Source organism: Gambusia affinis, linkage group LG10 (assembly GCF_019740435.1).
Source record: "Gambusia affinis linkage group LG10, SWU_Gaff_1.0, whole genome shotgun sequence".
NCBI classification, from domain to species: domain Eukaryota; kingdom Metazoa; phylum Chordata; class Actinopteri; order Cyprinodontiformes; family Poeciliidae; genus Gambusia; species Gambusia affinis.
Window position 1 is genome coordinate 26,050,868 of NC_057877.1, and position 6,039 is coordinate 26,056,906.

Sequence of the window (6,039 nt, forward strand, 5' to 3'; positions counted from 1 at the left end):
AATTACATAAAGTCTTGAAAGTGGAGCTGATTCGCTAATCTTGACCTGGTGACAACTCCTTTCTTAGCAAGATTATGTCATGACTTTGTGAGCATCAGTTACAACACCTAAATTAAATGAAGGCTAAGAATGAGATCATTGTCTTTGTACTTTAACTCTTTGAGTACCAACATATACACACCAAATATGCACATTTCAGATATAGTTTTAAGAACAGTTTTTTGCTATTACGTGAGATTTACATAAAAGCATCAAAAATGACCAATTCATCAAAGTAATATTTACAATTAAGTTATTGAAAATATAAATGTATTGGCCAAAATAAGAAGAATAGAATATGGGACCTCTACAACCCCGGTTCCTCAATGTGCAAATTTCCACATTCCCTAAGTGTCCTTGCTCATCTGTTCAAACAAGAATATTTAAATATAAACCCAACAAAAATCTCCAATCATCAAACCTTCAGGAAGGTGAATAGTTCTGTGTTCCTAAGATCAATGTGTTTTTGGTGTGAAATGTGGAAATCAACCGCAGAACAAAAGTGAAATATTCTGCAAAGATGCACACTGAAGTTAAGAAGCGAGTGTTTGAATACAGAAGAAAAAGAGTCCTGCACCAATAAGACTGACTTTCCACTACTCTAAATGTCACATAAATATTTTGATTATAGTTTGCAGATATGCTAATGGCCAAAGATGTGAAAACCAGGTGAGGCCATAATGACCATCTTTACATTTAGATTAAAAAAAGAAAGACTACAAACCTGGTAACATCATGCCAAGTGTAAATATTGAGGAGACAGGATTATGTTATGCCTGTTTTGCTGCCAAAGGAACAGCTGCACTTCACAAAATAGATGACATCATGAAGAAATAGAGTTGTGAGGAAATATTGAAGCAATAACTCAAAGCATTGGCCAGGAAAATAAACTTCCACATAACAAAATATTCAGTGACACTAATCATACCACAAAGTTAGTTAGAAAGTGGCTTAATGAAAACAAAGTCAATGTTTTAGAGAGGCTGTTAAAAAGTCACAACATTAAAAAGTATGAAAAACATAACAATCTTTCAGTATTTCAGCATTTAGAAAACAGAATTAATTTTGGCAGTCATATAACTCCTGAATGTAGTATGTATTGTATCCTACACTTAAAATACTGAACATTCAATAATACATTCATTAAAGTGCCTCTTTTGTGTGTAGAAATATAGTTTGTGGGGCAAAATTGACATTTATTTAAACTAATTTTATTTACTAAGTAGTATATTTTCTTTAGACTTTTTTTTGTCCTAAATAGTTGACAAATGTTAGTATGACTAATAATTAATATAACTGATTAGATTAATGTTCAGTTTCTAATTGTCTTTCAGTTTAAACTGAAGTTTTATCCAATTTATCCTAAAAAAAATTCATAAACCTCCCAACTTTCCTTTATGTTGGGATAGTTATTGCTCTACAGATTAATGAAGGATTTATACGAACTTACTTTATAGTTCTGTGCCTGGTTATTAGACTGATTTATCTACTGCTAATGTAGTTTAAGAAGGTCCTAGTGTCATTTGAAACCCATCCATGTTGTTCTCTCTGTCACTATGCCAACTCTTGTTTGTTTTTCTCTTCTATCAAAACTATTGTCATCATTTCATTCGCTGCTCTATCTGTTTGAGGATTTTTCCTCTGTAGGTTATGTCAGTGGCAGCTTTTCTTTGTGAGAATGTATACAGTGGAAAGTGAGAGGAAATGTGGCAAAGGAAGTGACATGTGACAAAGGGTCTGGACTCCAAAACGTTGACACTTATGCCTTCATGTCCTTTAGCCAAGAGTGTGGTTTAATGTCTCTTCAGATATTTTCACAGCTGTACCATTGGGAGGCATTTGTGTGAAGGCGGTGACAAATCTGATATTGTCTTTCTTGGAAAAGCATTTGGTCCACATCTCTCTGTTGCTGGTCCAATACTGGGTGATTTTGATGTTCTGGGGATTGTCTCTTTGCAGAGATATGGTTAGAAACATGATTGTGCCCCGATGCATCTGATTTAGAAATGAATAAAAACTGTTTCATTGTTTATCTTTTTTTCATTGTGGTCTTTCAATGAGTGTCTTGACAATATAAACAATATAAACTACAGGCTTCCCTGTTTCTTCATTACCTTGTAGAGAAAACAACAAAGTGAAGAAGATGTTCTGGTATATAAATACATTCTTTAACATGTGGTTAAGAAAACTGCGCTTTAAAAATTGCTGAAAGAGCAAAAACCCGATCAAAATTCCCACAGAAGCAGTGTTATCAGGCTTTTGTGGCTGCTTATTGTTGGGGAAATCCGACTTGCTCTGATAGAGGTATCCAAATCTGCTAATATTTGTCACACATGCAAGCTTTATCTCACATTCTTCCATTTTGTCTTTCATCAATTCATTTAGCAATGTTTACATTTCCTCATTTCACTGGTGTTACCCTGTTCTCAAGCACACACTTAGAACTGAACATCTGATAAAGGGTTTCTTTATCAGAGATCTGGGGTTATGGTGGGATGAAGGTCAAGGGTTTGAAACTGCAGTTAGGGAGAAATCGGTTGGGGTGAGCCGGGGCCCCAAGAGGTGAGAGCGACCCTCTTTCTTGGGCTCCCAGGGCCCAGCAGGATCAGTGCGTGTGGATCCAGGCCAACTCGGCACACAATGAAGGGAAATGGGAATTTAATACAAACTTTCTCACAAAGTGTTTCAGACCTCCTGCCTCTGTTGTCGTTCTCACTTGCACACACCCCTGTCTTCACCATCACCACCTCCACCAGTGCAACCACCACAACAAAATGTCAGAAACGCCAAAACATGCTGATGGGTGTGCTACACTAAACTGTTTGAAACAAGCATGGCAGGCTTTCTCCATAATCAATCAGTGTGTTTTCTGAATGGAGTGTTTTCACATTGCAAACTTCAATGGAGAGTGTGTGTGGATAGTTGATAGCGCATCATCGAGAAGGAAGGAAAAGATCAGATGGCTGTTTCATTGTTTAGAAAGAAAATCAGAAAAGTCTGTGTTGTATTTTATATGTCTTGATTTTCAGCATGGAAATAAATATCACTGAGATATATGCTGTTTAACAGAAATATGTATAAAAAGCTTAAAATAACTCCTTAAATGTGATGAACTGCCTTCTAAAGCTTTGATATCCCAGTGCAACCCTTTATCTTCAGAAGGAAATCTTAATCATTACTTGTGATCAGACAAAAAACAGCATGGCAAAGACGAAGAATCACAGCAGAGAGGTTCTGGATAAAATCGTGGACAATTTTCAAACAAGGTTACTTTGTGAAGCAATATCCTGAACTTTCCGTTCACTCTGCCATCTGCACACCTGCAAGCCTACAAAAACATGGCCGTCCACAAAACTGCCAAACTGAGCAAGAAAAGCATCAATCAATGAAGTAGCAGAAAGGCTAATGGGAATTTCACAGGAGCTGCAGAGATCTGATGTCAACAGTACAACTATTAATTTTATCCCTCACAAACCTGCCAATTTTGGTAGAGCGTGTTATGTACATAAAGTGTGAAGAATAATAAACAGTGTTCAGCCTGAACACTCAATCTCAAATACTAAAGATGCAGGTGGCAGCATTATGCATTAGGGATATTTTTTTTAAATCATCATGGAAAGGTAAACCTGTTCAAAAGTTTCTGGGAAGATGCTGAATGCAGGACAGTACTACAAGAAAACTAGTTTGGAGGCTGTGAAAGGGTGGAGGTTCACCATCAAGCCTAAGTGAACTTTAAGAACCACAATGGAATGTGTTGGTCAAAGCATATTCATTTGTTACAAAGGTCCAGTCAAAGTCTGGGATGAAATCCAAATGCTAGGACTTGAAAATATTCACACACTTCATTCTGTCTGATTGCAAAGAAGAGCGGGCAGAAATTTCCGTCTCCATAAACAGAGGTTGCAGATGTACGTAATCCCAGCAAAAGTGTGTTCTACAAAATATTCATTAAAGTTGCATTAAATACAAATGGATGCCACACTTTTCAGATTTTGATTTGAATAATATGTACTCTATTCCTTCTACTACAGTGATGCACTATATTCTGTTGGTCCAGCTCAAACAATCCTGGGAAAATACACTGAGGCGTGCACCCTTTCCACACATTGAGGTAAATTCACACGACACGGCATTTAAAGTCAAAATCTCTTCAAGATATTTGACGGTTAATACAGATTACCAAACAACACAAGGATGAGGGGTGTGGTTAAGATGTGCTTTTAATTACAGCATTAAAGCTCAGTTTAATTAGAAGATAAATACTGTTTCTTTGACATAATTTCAATTTATTACTGGAGGGAATCTGTTTGTAAAACATCCTGTGCAACAAAATAAATACAAATTGTGTTCTTTTTATACATGCTTATTTTATAGGCTTACTTTCAAAATAATCCATCCATCCATCCATTTTCTGTTCACCCTTGTCCCTTAGAGGGGTCGGGAGGGTTGCTGGTGCCGAGCTCCAGCTACGTTCACGGCGAGAGGCGGAGTTCACCCTAGACAGGTCTCCAATCTGTCGCATTTCAAAATCATGTATAAAGCAAATTATTTTTGAAAATGATTTACTGTACAAAGTGCTATAGTCCTTGTTGAACTTGGTCAACACACTGACAGAAGAATGGCCTTCCCTGGTAATCTCATTAAGTAAATGGCTGTAGCTGTAACAATAAACACACTTCATAATTGCTGCATAACAACAAAGATAATAGGATACAATGGTCACTGTCAAAGTGATATTCGCCTCCATATTCGCCTCCATATTCGCCTCCACCCTTTAAATCCAACCAACAAGAGCCATTTCCTTTGTAGTTACACATGCACACATACTGGATTCCACACACACATACACACACACGTGCGCACGCACACACAGCTACTCTTCATATTAGCTCTGAGTTTTTTTTTCTTCAAATGGACCATCACATACAGACACATGTGCAGTTTTTATGCTCAGACACACACAGTTACTAAAAAAACACTCACACCTTTTTTTATCCGGCTCTTGACAGACTTTATGCAGCCAGAGGCAGAAGCGTCTGTGCTGACCCACCCTTTAGGCTTTTCCTCTGGCGCTCTATGCAGGCTCCGCCAAGCTGTGTCTGCAACACTTAGCACTTTCTACTTTACTCACCATCTCACTTGGTTCTGAAAAGTGTGCTTAAAATGATGCAAAAAATTCGATAGAAGTTGTGTAAATGTATGTTTTACATTGTGAGGTGTAGATTTCAGTCAGAATTGATTCGGTCATGTAAAAAGATGGGCAACTGATCATGTTTTTGAGCTCAGTCTTATCCATAAACGTACAAAAGCATGTGCAGAGAAAATGGGATGGAGATCTTCTGCTGAGGCAAACAGGTCACAATAACAGGTCACTGAAGAGCTCATCGATCTGAGTTGATGGTGAACATTGAGACCCTGTTCTTTGCAGAATAAAAGCAAAATAAAAATATTTTCATCGAGAAACTAAACTATTTCAGATCGCTTTTGTACTATGACTCAGTATCCACTCTGTTCTTTAAACTCATCTAACTCTAACGCAAATTTATTAGATGATCTTTAGCGAATGTTTTTCAGATTTATGATTTATTTGACAGGAGATTATGGGACATTATGGACCGACTCTATAGGACATGTCATTATTTTCAGAAATATATTTTTTTTAAGAAGAAGAGAAAGCGCTTTGCTTACAAATGAAACCCATGTAATCTCCCAAAATTGAAAACAGGAAATCTCAAACAATAAGAAGTTATTTGAACTTCAAGGCGATTGTCTGAAGCCACAAGGAAATGTAGGAAAAGCACTAAATCAACCAAATAGTTTTTCTTTTTTGTTTTTTTGTGCAGAGCAAATAAGAAAGAAGCATGGGCACTCGTCCCAACTACACATCTCAGAATGGGACACTGTGGTGCGTTTAAAGCATCGTGGTAGAAATAGACACAACAAGCATATTGTTCATCGTTTCCTGAGACTGACTGATTATGGGGGCAGGGGGGAGTCTGG